The sequence below is a fragment of the Elephas maximus genome, chromosome 2 (assembly GCF_024166365.1).
Source record: "Elephas maximus indicus isolate mEleMax1 chromosome 2, mEleMax1 primary haplotype, whole genome shotgun sequence".
Classification (NCBI taxonomy): domain Eukaryota; kingdom Metazoa; phylum Chordata; class Mammalia; order Proboscidea; family Elephantidae; genus Elephas; species Elephas maximus.
The window spans coordinates 81,770,525-81,790,405 of record NC_064820.1 but is presented as its reverse complement, the minus strand read 5'-3'; the positions used below and the strand labels follow the sequence as shown (position 1 = coordinate 81,790,405).

Genomic DNA, 19,881 nt, shown 5'->3' with positions numbered 1-19,881 from the left:
AAAAAGAACTGGTCAGCGTTCAACCATTTCAGAGGTAGCATATGATCAGGAACCAATGGTACTGAAGGAAGCAGTCCAAGCTGCACTGAAGGCATTGGTGAAAAACAAGGCTCCAGGAATTGATGGAATACCAACTGAGATGTTTCAACAAATGGATGCAGCGCTGCAAGTGCTCACTGGTCTATGCCAAGAAGTTTGGAAGACAGGTACCTGGCCAACTGGCTGGAAGAGATCTGTGTTTGTGCCCATTCCAAAGAAAGGTGAGCGAACCTCTTCCCCAAACCCATAGCCTCCAGGAGACCCACGCCAGAGTGCCCGAGGCTCCAAGAGGGAGGTGACGCAGGTGGCACATTCACGGGTTGGGCAGCTTAGAGACTGTCATGCTTCTATTGCCCAAACCTCCGGGGGGGGAGGGGGTACACCCTGGGACCCTGCAGACTGTGGCCACACTCTCCAGGTCTGAGTTCATGCAGTTGTGATCATATCACCAACAAAGTGGGGCAGGAAGAAGCTTCCCACAGAGATCCCAGGAACAGCCTCTTCCTCAGTGGCAACTGACAGCAGCCAAAAATAACTTTTAGAGTGGAGAGCTGCAAAGCCCTACTGGGGAGAAGGCTCTAGACACCTGTGGTGCAGAGAAGTTGGAGTCTCAGGCTGCTGGATGAAGGTGCTGGAAGTGACGACTGAAAAGTGCGTCATCTTCTCAGTAGTAGGAGAAGAGGACAGGGCTGAAGTGATGCAAGAGAACAAGGTAGAGAAGGAAGAAGTGAAGAAGAAGGAGGTGGTGGAGGAAGAGATGGAAATGGAGGAGAAGCCAGTAGTTGAAGAAATAGAAGTGGTAGAAGAAAATAAAGTGATAAGGAGGATGCAGGGCCCAAGCCCCTGAATGTGGATCTCCGCATGAATCCCCTGGAGGCCATCCTGCAGGAACTGGACACTCTTATAGCTTACGCCCACAGGGCCTTCCTCCAGCTGGAGCACAGCTTTGGACAGATGCTTCGACTCTACCTGGAGCAGAGGAACTCCATCATTCAGAATATCCCAGGCTTCTGGGCCACAGCCTTTCAGAACCACCCCTAACTCTGCTGTGATTAGGGACCAAGATGCGGAGATGTTAAGGTACATGACTCATTTGGAAGTGAAGGAGCTCAGATTCCCTAGGGCAGGCTGGAAGTTCAAGTTCTTCTTTCGAAGAAACCCCTACTTCAGAAACAGGCTGATTGTCAAAGAATATGAGGTCAGTCCCTTTGGCCAAGTGGTGTCTCTTTCCACTCCAATTGTATGGCGCCGGGACTATGAACCCCAGTCCTTCATTCGCAGGAACCTAGACATCATCAGCAGCTTCTTCACCAGGTTTTCAGACCACAGCCTTCTACAGTCTGACAGAATTGCTAAGGTTATCAAAGAAGACCTGTGGCTGAATCCATGGCAATACTACCTGTTGCATGAAAAGGCCGGTAGAGGCAGACATTGCCCAGTCAGGGAGCCAGTGGAGATCCCCAGGCCCTTTGGATTCCAGTCTGGCTAATCCCTGGCATTGGGAATACCCTGCACAAAGTCTCCTACCACTTCCTGCCGATTTGTGCTTGTGCAACAGCAGTGGGTATGCCTTCTCCTTTTTTGTGCTGATCTTTCTAATCGTCCTTCTCTGGACATTCAGTTCTCTCAGCCTCAAGATTGAGACCTTCATGGCCATGCTCCTCCACCCTTCCGGTAGGATCACCCAAGAATCCTGCTGACTGTCACGCAAGTGGTTGAAGCAACAAGTAAAATACCCTGTCTAATGGCAAGGATAAGGATACGGGCTTTCTCAGCCTCAAGCAGTGAATTCACACAAAACCTAGTTACCTTTGTTTGCCTTCGTTCCTCATCTTGAACGTGATTAAGTGTCAAAATGGCAGCACTTTCTCTTTCTCTCTCTTCTCTCCTTTTTTTCTCTTAAAAACGGAGTGATAGCACAAAAGCATCTGCAAAAGCAGGTCTTTTAGTTTAATTTTGCTCTCTTTATCAGTTCCAGAGACAAAGAGGTTGTCCTGGAAAGCAGCCTACCGGAGCTCTTATTGCCCTGGCTTCTCTCATCCCACACCACTCCCAACCCCTCTTAGCAAGGCCTCGAAGGCTTAAAAGGAGACAGATCTAGATGGAATAAACGGTGATTTCTACTTCAGATTGGATGGAAGAATGAAAGAGTTTGTGATGGGTGCCCTAACCGGGGAAAACAGAACAAAAGGCTAGAGGCAGAAATGAGCCAGGTGAAAACTGGGTCTAGAATTAAGACTGGACTGGCTGAGAGCAGGCAGGGAAGGGGTGCTGGTCTGTCAGTGGTGGTGAGATGAGAAATACTTTTCTCAGGACTGGGATGGAAGAATTGAAGAAGGTCCGAGTTACATATGTTGTCTAGAGACGAGCTCTTTAAAGAAACACAAACAACTTCAGAGGTTTTCACTCTTGTGTTCATATGACCTTGTTTGTGTGGAAGATTAATACTGTGCCCTTTATTTCACTAACATTTAGTAAAATCCTATACTTTCTCTTTCTGATTCCTGGAAAAATTGAGCCATATAGGCTTGCTTTTGCTTTCAATTGAGAACATTTGGAAAAATATAAATCTTACTTTCTTGTACAATGCAGAGACTTAATGTGAATATTCTAAACAGTTTTCAACTTGTTCTTGTCTCTATTAAAATTGTATCCTTAGAAATATAATTCGAATAACTCGATTTTGCCAATAATTTGTTGTTCTCTTGGAAAAACAGCCTACAAAAATGTGTGGCTCTGATTGATTGCCTTACTTGATAATTTGCCCTGATAACAACTTAGTAACCGATGTGTCTTTTTTCCTAAATAGCATAAACATTTGTGAGCTCTGTCAGGTTGGAAGGGTATCAGGGACATATTTGTCTTCCTTGTATGCATGGTGGTAAAATAAAAGGGTGTCACTCTGCTAGATTTCTTATTTTTCACCGTGCACATAAACATGCTGTTCAAGTTAATGAGAGATTATGGAATCAGTAATGTTCTCAAAAGGACACAATAGGCATTATATCAAAGGTAAGAAAATAGGGGACAATACCGTACCTTCCAAGGTAGGGAGGGTTGTTATTTTGCTTTAAAATGTTAACAATTGCAACTGCTTACTCACAGACATGACCTTTTTTTCCATACAACTCATACAATGCCATCACCCCTTCACTTCCTCAAATCCTCCATGTCTATCTCAGGTCATTCAGGCTCTTCCTTTTATTCATTTGTTCACTTAAGAAGCAAACATTCAGAGAGTACCTATCATAAGTGATGCTATGCCATCTGCAAACCTGTTCATTCTGTTCCTCAAACCTCCTCACCACCCTCTTCTCTCTGTGTCAGATCCTTCAAGGCCTGGCCCAGATAACTCCTCTCTTTATAGCCTTTTCTGTAAAGGTAAGAGGAAATGTTTCTTCCTGTCTCTAGTGTACAGTCAGTCCCTGGATTACTAAGGAGTTCCATTCCTAAGTCTGTCTTTAAGTTGAATTTGTACACATAAGTTGGATCAGTTAGGTATGGTTCATATTTAATATCAGCTAGATGTTTGTCTTACTATATAGTGTACATTTCTGTGCATAAAAAACATTAAAGAAACACTTCCAGATACACTAGAACATCTTTAACATAATAATACAGTAATAATAATATTTTGATGTAGCACTCACTTGTATTACAAACCATTGTTATGTACCTTGAATTTTTAATAATAGGCTTTACCAGGGTTGGTTCATAACTGCCGGTTCTATGTAAGTGAGATCTTCATAACCCGGGGTCTGCCTGTACTTTGTAAGGACTTCTGTTCTACAAAATAACTCATACTTATTCATTACAGTGAATTCCACAAATATTTATTAAGGCATTCTGTTAGGCTCTGGGAAGATTAAAGAAGATAAAAGTCCATTCCTTTCCCTGTTAAAGAATTGGGGAAAGATTGATATGTAAACAAATAATTAAGTCAGAATCATAAGTGTAAAATAAAATACAAATACATATTTTCACCGAAAGCTTTGTGAAAGCAGAGATGGGGTGTCTTTTATATCCCTCATTACATCCAGCATAATGTTTTGCACATATTTGCCAGCACATAAGTATTTATTTAAAGACAGAATGAATAACTGATAAATGGGGAAAAAGAACAAAATAGTTAGATGCTCAGAAAGACTTTTGGTGAGGTAATGGAAAGAAGAAACCAGTCTTCAAGACACCTGTAAAAACAATGTCAGAAAGTTTTGCAAAGCCGTTCCTCAATAACAGCATAATTTCTTAAGAATTAAAAAAGGTCCAAACACTATAACATTTAATCTTTCACTTGCCATTTTAACAGAGTATTATTTAATTTTGGATCTACTTTTATGTACTTTTGGAGCCCCGGTGACGCAGTGGTTAAGCATTTGGCTGCTAACTGAAAAGTCGGCAGTTAGAATCCACCAGCCGCTCCTTGGAAACCCTATGGGGCAGTTCTACTCTGTCCTTTAGGGTCGGTATGAGTCTGAATCAACTCGATGGCAACAGGTTTTTTTTTTTTTTTTAAATATACTTTGTGCATTTGTACCCTGGAGGTAGAAGGGGGTTATACTCCAGACCTGTGTTGTCCGATACAGTAGCCAGTAGCCATCTGTGGCTCTGGAGCACTTGAAATGCAGCTAGCCCAAATTGAAATGTGCTTTAGGGTTGCTACGGGTCAGAATCGACTGGATGGCAACTTTTTTTTTCGGTTCAAGTGTCATACACACCGTGGATTTCAAAGACTTAACAACAACAACAATGACAAAAAACCTATTGCCATCAAGTAAATTCTGACTCATAGGACCCTACAGGATAGAGTAGAACTGCTCCATAGGGTTTCCAAAACTGTAAATCTTCACAGAAGCAGACCGCCACATCTTTCTCCCATGGAGCAGCTGTTGGGTTCAAAGTGCTGATCTTTTGGTTAGCAGCTGAATGGCTTTAACCACTGTGCTACCAGGGTTCCCTTATTTCAAAGACCTAGTACAGAAAATATGAGTCGGAATCGACTCAACGGCAATGGGTTTAATGGGTTTTTAGTACAGAAAAATGAATGCAAAATATCTCAATTTTTTTTAACATTGATTACAAATTGGAATAATATTTCTGATATAGTAGGTTAAGTAAAATATATATTTAAAATTTAAAAAGAAGAATGGAAGTAATCAGTAGGCAAGAATGGGCAGGAAAGCTTCATGGGAGATGAACAGTCTGAACGGAGCCTTGAAGGTTGAGTAGGATTTGACCGGAAGGAGAGAAGGGAAATAGTTTATAAGCAGGGACCCAGCCTGCACAGACCTGAATTCTTTGTGATGACTATCTTCCTAGCTGAAATTAACTTTCATTGTAGCACTGAAAAGATCAGGAACACTGGCATCAGAAGAGTTAAATTTAAAAATGCTTTTGACCATTAGAATCGACTCGATGGCACTGGGTTCGTTTGTTTTAGTTTTTCACCTTTAAATGATCCTGGACAAATCACTCAATAAATCTGGAACTCTATAATTTCTCATCTGAAGACAGGTATCAGAAAAATGTTACCTCACATGGCTGTGGTGACACCCAAATTAGATAATATGTTAACGGTCTTTTTTATAAAACCAAACCCCTTGCCTTCGAGCCGATTCCAACTCATAGCAACCCTATAGGACAGGATAGAACTGCCCCAAGGAGTAGCTGGTGGATTCAAGCTGCCAGTCTTTTGATTAGCAGCTGAGCTCTTAACCACTGTGCACAAGGGCTCCTTTGTTATAGAGCACCTGGAAATATGTCATCCTTACCTGTGTACTACTTCAATATTGGTATATATTCCCAACAATTTATTTCAACTTGTTAAATTCAACTGAAGAGAATTAACTGACTGGGAAATGGATTTGGAAGGACAGAGGAAGACAGTATCATCTGGAATAATTGGATACCTCATGGCCTGGTGGCAAGGGATCAGCTAGAGACCATCTGGCAGTCCCTGCTGGCTCCACGATTCAAAGGTAACCAGGTACATAGCATGTCCTTTGAAACTACTAATTCCATCTCAGACTGTGGTTAACAACTGGGACCCATTCTCCAATTCTCAGAGCAGCATCTTGGGATGTCTATAGAAAGCTGCAGTGTGTATCCATTCCCTTTGCCTTGACATCCTGTGACAAACAGCAATTATGACATCTCCAACATGAAATTGGGGTTGCAGATTACCCACAATTCACTGGCAGTCCTTGTAATGAGCTATTAAGCTTCAGGTGCCAAACCCCAGTGCAGATCTATTCATCAGAGAACAATTAATTAAACTTGACTTTCTCATTAGACATCCACGGCTTCCCTAACCTTTCATTTAGGCCATGGATTCCATGTGATGAATGTCACCTTACAAGTTGTTGTATCACTTCATTTTATCATAAAGCACTTAATACTACTTAAAAGGACATCTCCTGATTTTGCAGAATGACAAGTTTAGAAGACAAAACACTGGTCATTTAATAATTAAAAGATATTGTGAAATCACAAAGGCAATAAAATACATTTTAATAATTCATTATTGTATCAGCTTTGAACCATTTTCAAATCCTCACTCTCTTGGCCATCCATTGGTATGAATGTTTCTCAAACTTCAGAATGCATTAGATTAACTGGCAAACATGTTTATGGGCAAATTCCTGGGCCCCACCGTTAGATTCTGATTCCGTAGGTTGGGAAGCACCCCAGGTGATCCTGATGTAGGTGATCCATGACCACCTTTTCTGACCTATGCCACTGGGCCTGCCTCTGCCGGCAAGGAGCTGCCATGGGACTCGAGTTTCTGTCTCTGTTGTCCAAGCCAGCCACAGAATTGTACACATTAAAATGGTTAAAATGGTAAATTCTAATCTGTATTTGAACATAATAAAAAATGCCAAAAAAAAGTCTGCTGGAATTTTTATTAGGATCGTGTTGAGCCTATGACCTAGTTTGGGAAGAATTGTAAAATACTGAAATTTTACATCCAGGAACATGATATATATGTCTCCAATTATTTAGGCCTTATTTAAATTTTAAGCAATATCCTATAGTTTTCAGTATACAGGTCTTGCACACATTTTGTTAATTCATCCCCAAATGGAGTTGTACTTTTTATTTAATTTTCCAAATGTTCTTTGTTGGTATGTAGAAATATAGTTTTTATATATTGACCTTGTATCCTTTGACCTTGTATCCTATGACCTTGCTAAATTCAACTTATTCCTTTTAGTAGCTGTTTTTTGTTTGTTTGTTTGGTAGCTATTTTAGGATTTTCTACTAACACAATAATGTTATCTGGGAAAAAAGTTGTTTTTTTTTTTTTTCTGTCCAACATCTATGCCTTTTCTATCTTTTTCATGACTTTGCAAAGGTTCAAACTTCCAGTTTAATATTGACTAGAACTAATGAGCATGGGCATCCTTTCTTTGTTCACTCTCACTCTTCCCCAAGCTCACACAGTTAGGGACAGGCTCAGAAGATGGTGTGCAGAATACAGGACCTCGGCTCCCAGGACATAGAGTTCTGTTCTCCTCTCCACTCCACTACATCAAGAGTGCCCAAAGTTCAGAGTCCTATTAAGTCATTTTCCCTAAAATTCAAATACAGAAGTGCTTTTAAGAGACACACAGCATTCCAGCTACTCCCATGTGCTATAAATATGTAATTTACCAGGAAAATGGGGACTCTGTGTGACATTCAAATTGAGGACTATTTGAAGAAAGGGGAAAAATATCCCATCATATTGAGTCATGGGGGAAAATAACTACAGTATATCATACCAGAAAATAGGAATGTAAAAATAGCTTCTGTATGGAAGTGCAAATCAAATGTTAATGTGGTCTTGAGTTTATTTTCAGTCTTTTTCATTAAACATTTTCACTTTTCATTTTCACAACCTGGTAAGTTCCCTTCATATTAAACCAAGATCAAATTATTTTAGATGCCAACTTGATAAAGCTTATGATCATTGTATTCAACTCCCTTTGAAAAGAAGAGACATAAGGCAAGCATTCTTTGAAAACAGGCTATCATGGTGCATGGGTCATTAAGCACTAAACAGCAAGATCGTTTTCTTAGTTTTCTAGTGCTGCTGTACCAGAAATACCATAAATGGGTAGCTTTAACAAACAGAAGTTTACTTTTTCACAGTTTAGGAGGCTAGAAGTCTGAATTCAGAGTGCCGGCTCCAGGGGAATGCTTTCTCTCCTTGTCATTCCAGCTTCTGATTCCTGGTTCCTTGGAGATCTTCATGTGTCTTGGCATCTGTCTTCTCCCATCTCTGCGTTTCTCCTTTGTTTGTTTAGTCTCTTTTATGTCTCAAGAGATTGACTCAAGACATACTACACTAAGCCTGCTTCATTAACTTAATAAACACAACCCATTCCCAAATAGAATTGTAACCACAGGCATAGACATTAGGAATTATAATACATATTTTTGGGTACATAGTTAAATGCATAACATTCCACCCATTGCCCTTGCCCCCCAAAAAATCCATATCCTTGTCTCATGTAAAATACATTTACTTCGTCATATCATCCCAAAAGTCTTACCTTCAAGTCCAACTCTCATCTCCTGAATCATCAAAACCAAATATGCGTGAGACTTTAAGCATATTCCTTCCTGGGGCAAAATTCCTTTTCATCTGTGAACCTGTGAAAAATAGATTACAAGTTATCTGTGTCCAAAGTACAATGGTGGAACATGCACAAGGTAGACGTTTTCATTACAAATGGGAGAAATTGGAGGCAAAGAAGGGATAACAGGCACCAAGCAAGTCCAAAACCCAGCAAAACAATTTACATTAGCTCTCAAGGCTTGAAAATAACTCTCTGTTCTCTGAGACCATCTAGGCAATGGCCCTGGCCTCTAGACTCTGGGTGTTGGCCATGCTGACTGGATTCTGGGTGGAGGCCGCTTGGCCCTGGGCTTCAGCTCTGCCTTCCAGGTCCATTGAATTGGCAACTTTGCTCCCTCAGCTTTGGGCGGCCCCATTCTCCTAGTGGCAACCCCACCCCTTTTGCTCCAGTGGGAGCTGTTCTTCTGCCTCTTGGGCATAGTACTCCACCCCCTCAGCTTTGGGTGACTGCCCCATCCTCCTGGCACACCTTAATGGCAGCACTATACTCTGGAACCAAGTTGGCGAAAATCCAACTCTTTGAAACCTAGGAGGCTGTGGCCTCAGCCTTTGAGATTCAGGAGACTGTGGCCCCACCCTTTGAAACCAAGAAGGCCCTGCTTTCCATGCTCCTTTCAACAGTTCTGCTGATCTCCGACCTGCTCCAGAGACAGTCCTTTTCTTGGAGGATAACAGATGTAGCTCCTTTGGCCTGTTTCCAGCCTGTAGAATTCCAAGAGGCAGATAGTGTTCTTTCCTTTCATTCTTTCTCTGTCCCCTTTAGTCTAATCTGATGGATCTTCTGCTGTGGTAGTTGAGTAGATCCATAAGTCACAGGTTTAATCTCTTTAACAAAAGATTATGTACTGACATCCTTGGTGAATGTCATGGATTGAATTGTGTCCCCCCAAAATTCATGTGTCAACTTGTTTAGGCCATGATTCCCAGTATTGTGTGGTTGTCCTCCATTTTGATTGTAACTTTACGTTAACAGGCTTAGGGTGGGATTGTAACACCACCTTACTCAGATCACCTCCCTGAGCCAGTTTAAAGGGAGTTACCCTGGGATGTGGCCTGCACCACCTTTTATCTCTCAAGAGATAAAAAGGCAAGGGAAGCAAGCAGAGAGTTGGGGACCTCATACCACCAAGAAAGAAGCACCAGGAGCAAAGTGTGTCTTTTAGACCCAGGGTTCCTGTGCAGAGAAGCTCCTAGTCCAGGGGAAGATTGACAAGAAAGACCTTCCTCCAGAGCTGACAGAAAGAGAAAGCCTTCCCTGGAACTGATGTGCTGAATTTGGGCTTCTAGCCTACTTGACTGTGAGAGAATAAATTTCTACTTGTTAAAACCATTCACTTATGGTATTTCTGTCATAGCAGCACTAGATAACTAAGACAGTGAACATTCTAGGACACATGTCCTCAGTTTGTACAACAGAATTTTCCAAATCTTTAAGCTCTGTTTTCATTTTGCACAGTTCATTTTTAAGTCCATTTCTTTCCTCTCTCATTTTACTGTAAGAGGCAAAGAGAAATCATGCAGCTCCTTTAAGATCTTACTTAGAAATTTCATCATCAGCCAGATATCCAAGTTCATTACTTACAAGCTCTACCTTCCACCAAACATTTGAACATAATTCAGACAAGTTCTTTGTCACTGCATAAAAAGGATTGCCCTTCTTCCACTGTCCAATTACATATTCATCATTTTCTTTTAAAGTCTCATGAGAAGCACATTTAACGTCCACATTTCTAGCAACATTCTGTTGCTGGCATCGTATGTATTCTGTAAGACGATAGAGACTTTCTCTATAGCTCTCCTCATTTCCTTCTGAGCCCTCACCAGCATTGCCATTGATGTCCATAATTCTACCAACAATCTCTTCAAGGCAATGTAGACTTTTACTATTAAACCAAACCAAACCCACTGCAGTCAAATCAATTCAGACTCATAGTGACCCTAAAGAACAGAGCAGAACTGCCCCATAGGGTTTCCAAGACTGTAATCTTTACGGAAGCAGACTGCCACATCTTTCTCCCGCAGAGTGACTGACCTTTCACTTAGTAACTGAGCGCTTAACCATTGCACCACCAGGGCTCCTTCCTTTTACTGTTAGACACATTAAAACTCTTACAGCCTCTACCTATTACCCAATTCCAAAATCACTTTGACATTTTAGGTATCTGCTAAAGCAGCTCCCTACTCTTCCAGTACCAAATTCTGTCTTAGTTTTTTAGTTTGCTATAATAAAAATACCATAAATAGGTGGCTTTAACAAATAAAAATTTATCTTTTCACAATTTAGGAGGCTAGAAGTCCAAATTCAGAGTGCTGGCTCTAGGGGAATGCTTTCTCTTCTTTTCTTTCCAGCTTCTGATTTTTGTTTCTTTGGAGATCTCCGTGTGTCTTGGCATCTATCTTCCCCATCTCTGCTTCTTTCCCTTGCTTGTTTAGTCTCTTTTACATCTCAAAAGAAATTGGCTCAAGACATACCCTACACTAATCCTGCCTCATTAACATAATAAACATAACCCATTCCCAAATAGAATTGTAACCACAGGCTTAGAGGTTAGGGATTACAATACATATTTTTGGTACACAATTCAATCCATAGCAATCCTTGAGGGTGGGGCCTAGAGTACACAGTTCAGTGGGGGAGGAGGAGTGGGCATCTCTTTTTCCTTTGCCCAATACTCCTTCCTTTTTCAGGAGGCAGCAGCCCTCTTCACTTGGAAAACTGCTGTCCCCAGACTGACCACATGGTTCAAGCCTGATCACATAGATGAGACAGTGACCCAGACTGGGTCTCTTCGAGTCCTTTCCCAAGATTTGTTTAATTTGAACTGAAGAAAGAGAGCACAACTGGGGACATGTAGCCCAGGAACTGCTGGCAGCTGTGTTTCTAGCTGAGGGTAGAAAGTTGTTTTGAGAGAAACAGCCCTGAAGCTTTTGAGCCTCTGGGTCTGGTCAGTCCTCTGGCCACCACCCTGGTGCATTACAGGGGTTTGTTTATATGTGAGATCACATGTCACTTGTGGTCTACTTTGGTTCAAGCCCAAATTGAAGTCACCAAATCAAAGAATTTACAACTGCCATTTATAAACAGTTAACCATGCTGTCCAGCTCCTGCTCTGTCTTGGGTATTCTGCTAGGTATTTTATGTAATTTGTCTCATTTAATCTTCACAACAGCCTGATGGTGGTAGGTACTATTATTATCCCCATTTTACAGATGAAAACCAACACTGAACAAAATTTGAGGCTGCTCTGAGATGTTAGCTACTTCTCCACAATCACACCATCACTAAGTCTTTTTCTAGTATTCCGAAGGAAACTCTAATGTTGTTCCAGATCTGGCCTGTTTCCTAACCATTCTCATGTAGGCTAAACTATAAAAACAAAACAAAACTAAAAACCTGATGCAAATTTCCTCATTTTTGTTTGGTGAGTGGAAAGCTGAGCCCAATATCTGGAGCCTGCCAAGCAGGTCCATCAAACTGGAAATTCATGTACACAGATGTTGATTCAGCACATGGGAACCAAGTGGAGTGTGGGGGTAGAGTCAGCAAAGAGCTTCAGCTATCTATAGTATATGCTTTTACTATTGAATTTACTGCAAGTGTTTATTGAGACCTACTATTTGCCCAGTACTGGAGCCCTGGAGGTGTAGTGGTTAAGAGCTATAGCTGCTAACCAAAAGGTCAGCAGTTTGAATTCATCAGCAGCTCCTTTGAAACCCTATGGGGCAGCTCTACTCTGTCCCATAGGGTTGCTATGGGCTGGAATCAACTCGACGGCAACAGGTTTCTTTTTGGCTTGGTGCTAGACTTTATTGAACAAATATGTGAAATATGAGATCTGATTCCTGCCACTGAGATCACTGTAGGTGAGCTATGAAGACAAGGCTAGCATCTAAGAAATATTGTGCTAAGTGCATGATGATAAATTGAAGGGTAGGAAAAATTTAGGGGAAGGAGAGATTCTGGTGCAGCCTAAAAAGTCCTCATAAGAGGATGACTTGAAGAATGGGTAGGAGGTTGGGCTGACCAGAGACTGGATTAACTAAGTCATTCATAAATCCTGGTAGGCTGGATCACCCCAAGTAGATCCAGCTAAAGTCAACTGTAATCAGGATTCCGATACCAATTTCTCTGAGGACAGGGTGATAAACCCTAGACCTGTGAGCTGGACTTATGCCTGGCTCCCTAAACGACACATGTAATGCTTTTCTTTTCTCCTATTTCAAATAGACACAAAATCAAAGGGTTTTTGTTGTTCCTTATAATTATCTCACAGAATAGGTAAGCCAGCTCATTTGTACAAGTTTGTCTTTTTTCTTCTGCAAAAGGAGTTTGTAAGAACTTCTGAAGTGTGTGGGAGGCTTGACCACCAGCATCAGTTCACATCAGCCCTGACTATAGCTGGGGCGATCAGTTCCCCAGGGCGGGGTGAGATAAGACCCTAGATGTCCACTGTATCAAGTCATACTAGTCCTTTAAACAAGCAGTATGGAAACCCCACCAACTTTCTGAGCAAGTGGGCCAGCAGAACAGCACCCTGACAAGGCTCTCTGCTTTGTGTGGCCTCCCATGTCTGGTCCCTACTTATAGACATAAGCATTCCTCAGTGCATCCCGCAGCAGATAGCTTTGATTCTGACTGTTCATTCGGCTGTATGTATGTTAACAGAAATTGCAAATGTGGAGCTAAGTAAGGCAGCTAGAAAATGTACCATGGGCCTTTATGAGGCACCTTAACCAGATCAAAACCAAAATCAAAACCATTGCCATTGAGTTGACTCTGACTCATAGTGACCCTATAGGACAGAGTAGTACTACCTCATAGGGTTTCCAAGGCTGTAAGTTTTACAGGAGGAACTGGTCTACTCATCTCTATCTCTTTACTTCAAATACATCCCCCATTCACCAAAGAGGTATACCTAAAATATAAACCTCACCATTTACCTTACTTAAAACTACCTCCAGGATAAATTCTAAGCTTAGCTCACTACTTTTGAAGTAAAAGGGGATATAATTACAGTGAAGTTTCCAAGTTTCAAAGACAAGGTTAAAAACTCTCATAACTCTCCAAAACAAAAGCCAATCAACCAACCAAACAAAAAGTCTATATCAATGTTTCTTCAACATTAAATTACAGAAGATGGCAAAGCTAAAAAATGAAGTTGGGGCTGAAAAAGCCTGAGGGTGAGCACTGAACTGTTCACTACGTCAGCATATGTGTTGTTGCAAATATAACTACAAATATAAAATAAAGACAGTCTTCGAAACACAAAATGGGGGTACATTATAGATAACTATATTATCTTTATGTTGACGTGCATTTCTTTCACTACATTTCCTGCTCACTCAGTCCTGCTTCCTGGGATCACCTCTCAAACTACCTGTTAACCAGTTGCTGTCGAGCTGATTCTGACGCTGTCCTGTAGGACAGAGTCCAACTTCCCCATACAGTTTCCAAGGGTTTATGGAAGCAGGCTGCCACATCTTTCTCCTGAGGAGCTACTGGTGGATTTGAACCACCAGCCTTTCAGTTAGCAACTGAGCATTTAACCACTGCACCATCAGGTCTCCTCCTCTCAAACTACTTACATCTAAGTCTTCATCTTGGTCTCTGCTTTCAGGGGAACCCAAGCTAAGAAAGTTAGTAAGTAGCCCAAGAAAGTAGAGCCTCCAAACCTCCAAACAGAATTCTAGAAGTGGATCATTCATCTGTCAAACAGTAACAAAAATCCCATTTCTAGTAGTAAATGGATTGATGAGAACCCTTGGCGTGCTATGACGTTAGCATTAAAACTCTCTTCTGTGATGGATTAAGATGAGGAACAGGTAGCCAGCGGAATGTTGGTTTACGCAGTAGCTCTAGCTGGTCCTATAAAAAATATATATCCAGATGTAGGAAACCTGATAGATCAAGCTTCAGCTACAGTGCCATTTTGGGAATGATATCCTTCAGAGATAGGGTAAGGTCCTCCAGCATAAATTGTGTGCCTTAAATCACTGATTTATGGACCTGTGCTCCCAATAGCTAGAATACATGGATCCTCAAAACTGTATAAGCTTTCAAGTACCACAAAATTTGGATCTACTCTGTGTCTATTAATGTTGGTAATGTTGGTATAGCTGGACTATGCTTCTCCTCTCTTAATCCCCAGTCCTTCGAACTACTTTCCAATGTTTCTCTAGGCTGATTGACCTGTTGGTCGCTGCTAACACCTGCCCCTCTCCCCTCAAAAAAGAATAATTCTAAGGCTCTGATAGAACCCATACAGCGAAAACATTTTCCAGCCAGTCTTCCCTGCCCCACTCCCCATTCCTACTACTTTGTTCTCCAAGTTCCATGTTGTAGCAATTAATGCCTATTTTCTTTGGCCAACTTTTCTTCTTCCCTCCCTCTTTCTCTCTCCTTCCCTACCTCCTTCCCTTCCTTTCTGTTATCTCTCCTTCAGACCATGCCAAAAATGCATATAATCAAGAAGGAAAGACTAGATGATCTAGGGAATTATAACAAAAGAAAAATGAAAGATGAGGAAAGATTGTATGATTATATATATATATATATATAAATAAACAAAAAAAGGTAAATGTATAGAGACCCTAGTTTATCAGTGGTTACCAAGGGCAGAAGGGAGGGGAAGAGGGGGGTTAATGGTGATGGAAAAATCACATTGATGAAGCATAGGGTTGCACAGCCAATTAATGTAATTGCTCTCAATAAGTTGTACACTTGTAAAAAGTCAAATTGGCAAAAGTTGTGTGATAGATACATTTACAGTAATGACCGAAAAAAAAGTAGCTGAGGCTGCTTAAGTATAACCAAACACCTCGTGGGGTTTGGTTCCTTGGTTTGGAGGTATAAGGTCATGGTTTCATGGGACATTCCAGTTAATTAGGCTAATAATGCATTTAGTGCTTCTGTTCTACCTTCTTGTTCGTTGCGTAGTGCCTGGAGTCTTACAAGCTTGCAAGCAGACATCCAAGGCACAATGATTGGTCTCTATTCCTCTGGAGCATCAGAGGAGAAGGAGAGTAAGGAATAGGAGGAGGATATGGAATGCATGGTTAATTGCCTCCATGAACAATTGCCTCTTTTGTCATAAGACCAGAAGAACTGGATGGTGCCCAGCTACCACTACTGAACATTTTGATTAAAGATTCTACAGAAGAATCCTGATCAAAAGGGGGAAAATGCAGAACAGTATTTCAAATTCTCATGGAATCCAGAATTTCTGGAGCCATGGAGGTTAGATGAACCACTGAAACTACTACCCTGAAATAATCTTTAAACCTTAAACCAAAAATATCCCCTGAAGCCTTCTTAAAACCAAACACTAGTTTAGCTTAACTAACAAAAAATGCCTGCCTTGAGCATTATGCTGTTTTATGGACTATCTATATGTGATCAAATTGACCACAGCAACTAGAAAGATTAGATAGGAACCTTAGAGGGCAGTGAGCTTTTGTTAACGAGGGAGGAACAACTCAGAAAAGGAGGGTGAGAATGGTTGCACTACATGAAGAATATAATTAATGTCACTGAATTGTACATGCAGAAACTGTTGAATTGATGTATGTTTTGTTGTGTATGTTCTCAACAACAACAAAATTAATATATATATTATTATTTTTTTAAGCGAAAGAGGTGTAAGACTAGCACACAGAAAAGTTGACAGTATGGAACTGGTAGGTATCCCACATTTTACTCAGCCTTTCAGCAGCTAAAGCAAGGAAGCAGCCTGTTACATGATCCATAGTGTCTACAGGATTAAAAGGTCCCACTTGTTCAAAGGATGCAGAGCTTTGCATGACACCGGGATCTTAGAGAATGGTGTCCTCTGGGTCCTACAAAGAAAACACCATGCGATAGGGTGGATAACATCCTGACATTAGACCTGATAATGAAAGGTGCCTTGGAAGAAAGCCCTGTTGATCAATTTCCAAAAGGTCACAGCTGTTAAAAGCCCTGTGGAGTGAAGTTCTACTCTGAAACACATGACTCCAAGGACATTTCAGGAAAAGCATATCTAGGAGGCACCAAAACAGTATGGCCCAAGTACAGCTCTAAGTTTTTGACATAATCCCCATAAATATTTTTCTCACTCCAAATTTTGATATGGATTAGACAGAATTCAAGGCTGTGATCTTTAGTGAGAATCTGTTGTTGTTAGGTGCTGTCGAGTCGGTTCTGACCCATAGCGACACTATGAACAACAGAACAAAACACTGCCTGGTCCTGCACCATCCTCACAATTGTTGCTATGTTTGAGCCCATTGTTGCAGCCACTGTGTCAATCCATCTCCTTGAGGGTCTCCTTCTTTTTTCCTGACCCTCCACTTTACCAAGCACGATGTCTTTCTCCAGACACTGGTCCCTCCTGACGACACGTCCAAAGTACGTGAAATGATGTCTCGCCATCCTCACGTCTAAGGAACATTCTGGCTGTACTTCTTCCAAGACAGATTTGTTCGTTCTTCTGGCAGTCCATGGTATAGTCAATGTTCTTTGTCAACACCATAATTCAAAGGCATCAATTCTTCTTTGGTCTTCTTTATTCATTGTCCAGCTTTCTCAGGCATAGAAAATACAATGGCTTGGGCCAGGTGGACCTTGGTTCTCAAAGTGTCATCTTTGATTTTTAACACTTTAAAGAGGTGTTTTGTGGCAGATTTGCCCGATGCAAATGCATGGTCATATTTTGAGTGCCTTCCAACCTGAGGGGCTCATCTTCCAGCACAATATCAGACAATGTTCTGCTGCTATTCATAGGGTTTTCACTGGCCAGTTTTTTCAGAAGTAGACCACCAGGTGCTTCTTCCTAGTTTATCTTAGTCTGGAAGCTCCACCGAAACCTGTCCACCCTGGATGACCCTGCTGGTATTTGAGATACTGGTGGCATAGCTTCCAACATCGCAGCAACATGCAAGCCACCACAGTACGACAAATTGACAGATGAGTGATGGAGTGAGAATTTGGAAAGCAAATATTTTACATTGCCAACGAAATGCAGATCCTCACTCTTTGCCAACTTCCAGAACAGAGGATAGGAATGTGGTCCTCTTATGAACATCAAAGTGTTATTTATTTATTGTTAAATGCATGCTGAAAGCTAGGAGAACTGCCACTACCAAGACATCAAGAACTGAAGAATATTTCTTGTGCTGAAACTTGAACATTTGAGGTTTTTATAGGCACAAGAGTGTGGGGAAATAAAAAGGGTTATTGGATATTTGAGACATATTTTATAATTTGATTCAAAATTTACAACTATAAGAAAGAGGTTTCTGGTTATAAGAAAGTCCCTGCACTGAAACAAACAGAAAAAAAAAAGGGCCCCTTTTCTATGGACTTTAAAGATAAATCCAACACGTCTCGCTAAGACAATGATGCCAAGGAGCTCAATCCCACCCTTCTGGTCTCAGTTAAATGCTTCCACGTTCAAGAAGATGCTTTCAATTCAGCGTGGCACTCAAATGTTTCCTTTTATGTCATTTTTCACTTTCTTCCTGAGTTGCACTTGTCGCACTGTCTTGTTGTATGCTGTCTAGTTGATCCTGAGTCATAGTGACCCTATATGACACAGTAGAACTGCCCTGGAGTGTTTCCTAGTGCGTAATCTTTACTGGAACAGATCGCCAGTTTTTCCACCAAGGAGCAGCTGGTGGGTTCGAAACACCGACCTTTGGTTAGCAGCTAAGTGCTTAACCATTGAAAGACCAGGGGTCCTCTCACTGCCTTAACTGGGTGTAATCTTCTTGAGGGCAGAAATGGTCTCTTGAGTCTCTAGACTCCTACTAGGGCTTATAATAGTGTTGTGCCCATAACCAGCACTTACTAAACACAGTTACACAAACCAGTAAAATATCATGTACCTCATTACATGGGGGCCCTGGTGATGCAGTGGTTAAGTATTTGGCTGCTAACCAAAAGGTCAGGAGTTCAAATCTACCAGTGGCTCCTTGGAAGCCCTAGGGAACAGTTCTACTCTAGCCTATAGAGTCGCTATGAGTCGGAATCAACTCCGTGGGAATGAGTTGGTTGGTTAAAAACAAATATATTTTTAAGGCACTCAAAGTAATAAAACCAAACACCAAACCAAACCCATTGACATCAAGTCCATTCTGACTCATAGCTACCTTACAGGACAGGATAGAACTGCCCCATAGAGTTTCCAAGGAGCATCTGGCAGATTTGAACTGCCGATCCTTTGTTTAGCAGCTATAGCACTTAATGACTATGCCACCAGGGTTTGTGCCAAATAAATAAATAAAGCCACTGTTAAAAGTGGTTCCAGTTAAGACAAACTTTACATTTTTATTTACAATTAAAACATGAATTAGAGTTGATTTTAGTTATTTAATTAGATGTCCACAGCTGTAAGTGCCATTTTGAGAGAGAAGAAAAGTAGTAACCTAAAAATTAACCTTCACATTGCAAAATTATCCTTTTTACAACACCCAATCTTTTCCTTCTTAAACCACTCTTGGGACAGTAAGGAGAAATTCTATTAAATGGATTTTGAAACTCTAATTTATAGAAAACAATGAGGTTAAAAAATTACTTGAACTAAAGCACGTGGGGTGGATTGCATTATTGTAACTAATTATTCCTTGTGCTCCTTTTAAGAGGATTATATTTCTCTGCCTGTTATGCGACTTGCAAAGCTTCTTGAGGGAGGAGTATACTTTCTGGTCCCATTGACTACAGGCTTGGGCATATGATTTGCTTTGGCCAAAGCAATGTGAATACAACTGAGGTGTGCCAACTCAGAGCCGAAGTTTTAAGAGCGGCCTGTGCCAGTGGTGTAAAGAGCTGATGGCTAAATTTCCAGCAATCAGCAAGCCACTTGTTGAGCCGTTTGTAGGATAAAACGCCCTTGGTGGAAATCAGCCAACACTACACACCAGGCCTTTCCCTTTCTGTTCCCCCAGTTTACCAGCATACCAGTGAGCATGTCCCAAATAGATTAAAGAAAACTGATGGAGCAGAGCGAAAGCTGCCAGCAGCTGACAAGTAATTTGCTTGAGAAATGAACCTTTGTTGTAAATACCTGAGTTATAGGGGGTATTTGTTACCTCAGCATCATCTAGCAAAAGCTGACTGATACACCATGCTTGTGTTATTAAATTTGGGTGAACACCAATGGGAGCTACTTTTATCTGTCCAAACCTTGATTTCGGGAGTATTTTTTTCTAACAATTTGTGACATCACACACCTTGAACCTGA

At 41.2% G+C, this 19,881-nt stretch overlaps 1 pseudogene; it reads left to right on the top strand.

The window, feature by feature from the left end:
* The first annotated feature begins 661 nt into the window (after positions 1 to 661).
* On the top strand, positions 662 to 1,528 carry LOC126066565 (testis-specific Y-encoded-like protein 1; annotated as a pseudogene).
* The last annotated feature ends 18,353 nt before the right edge of the window (positions 1,529 to 19,881 follow it).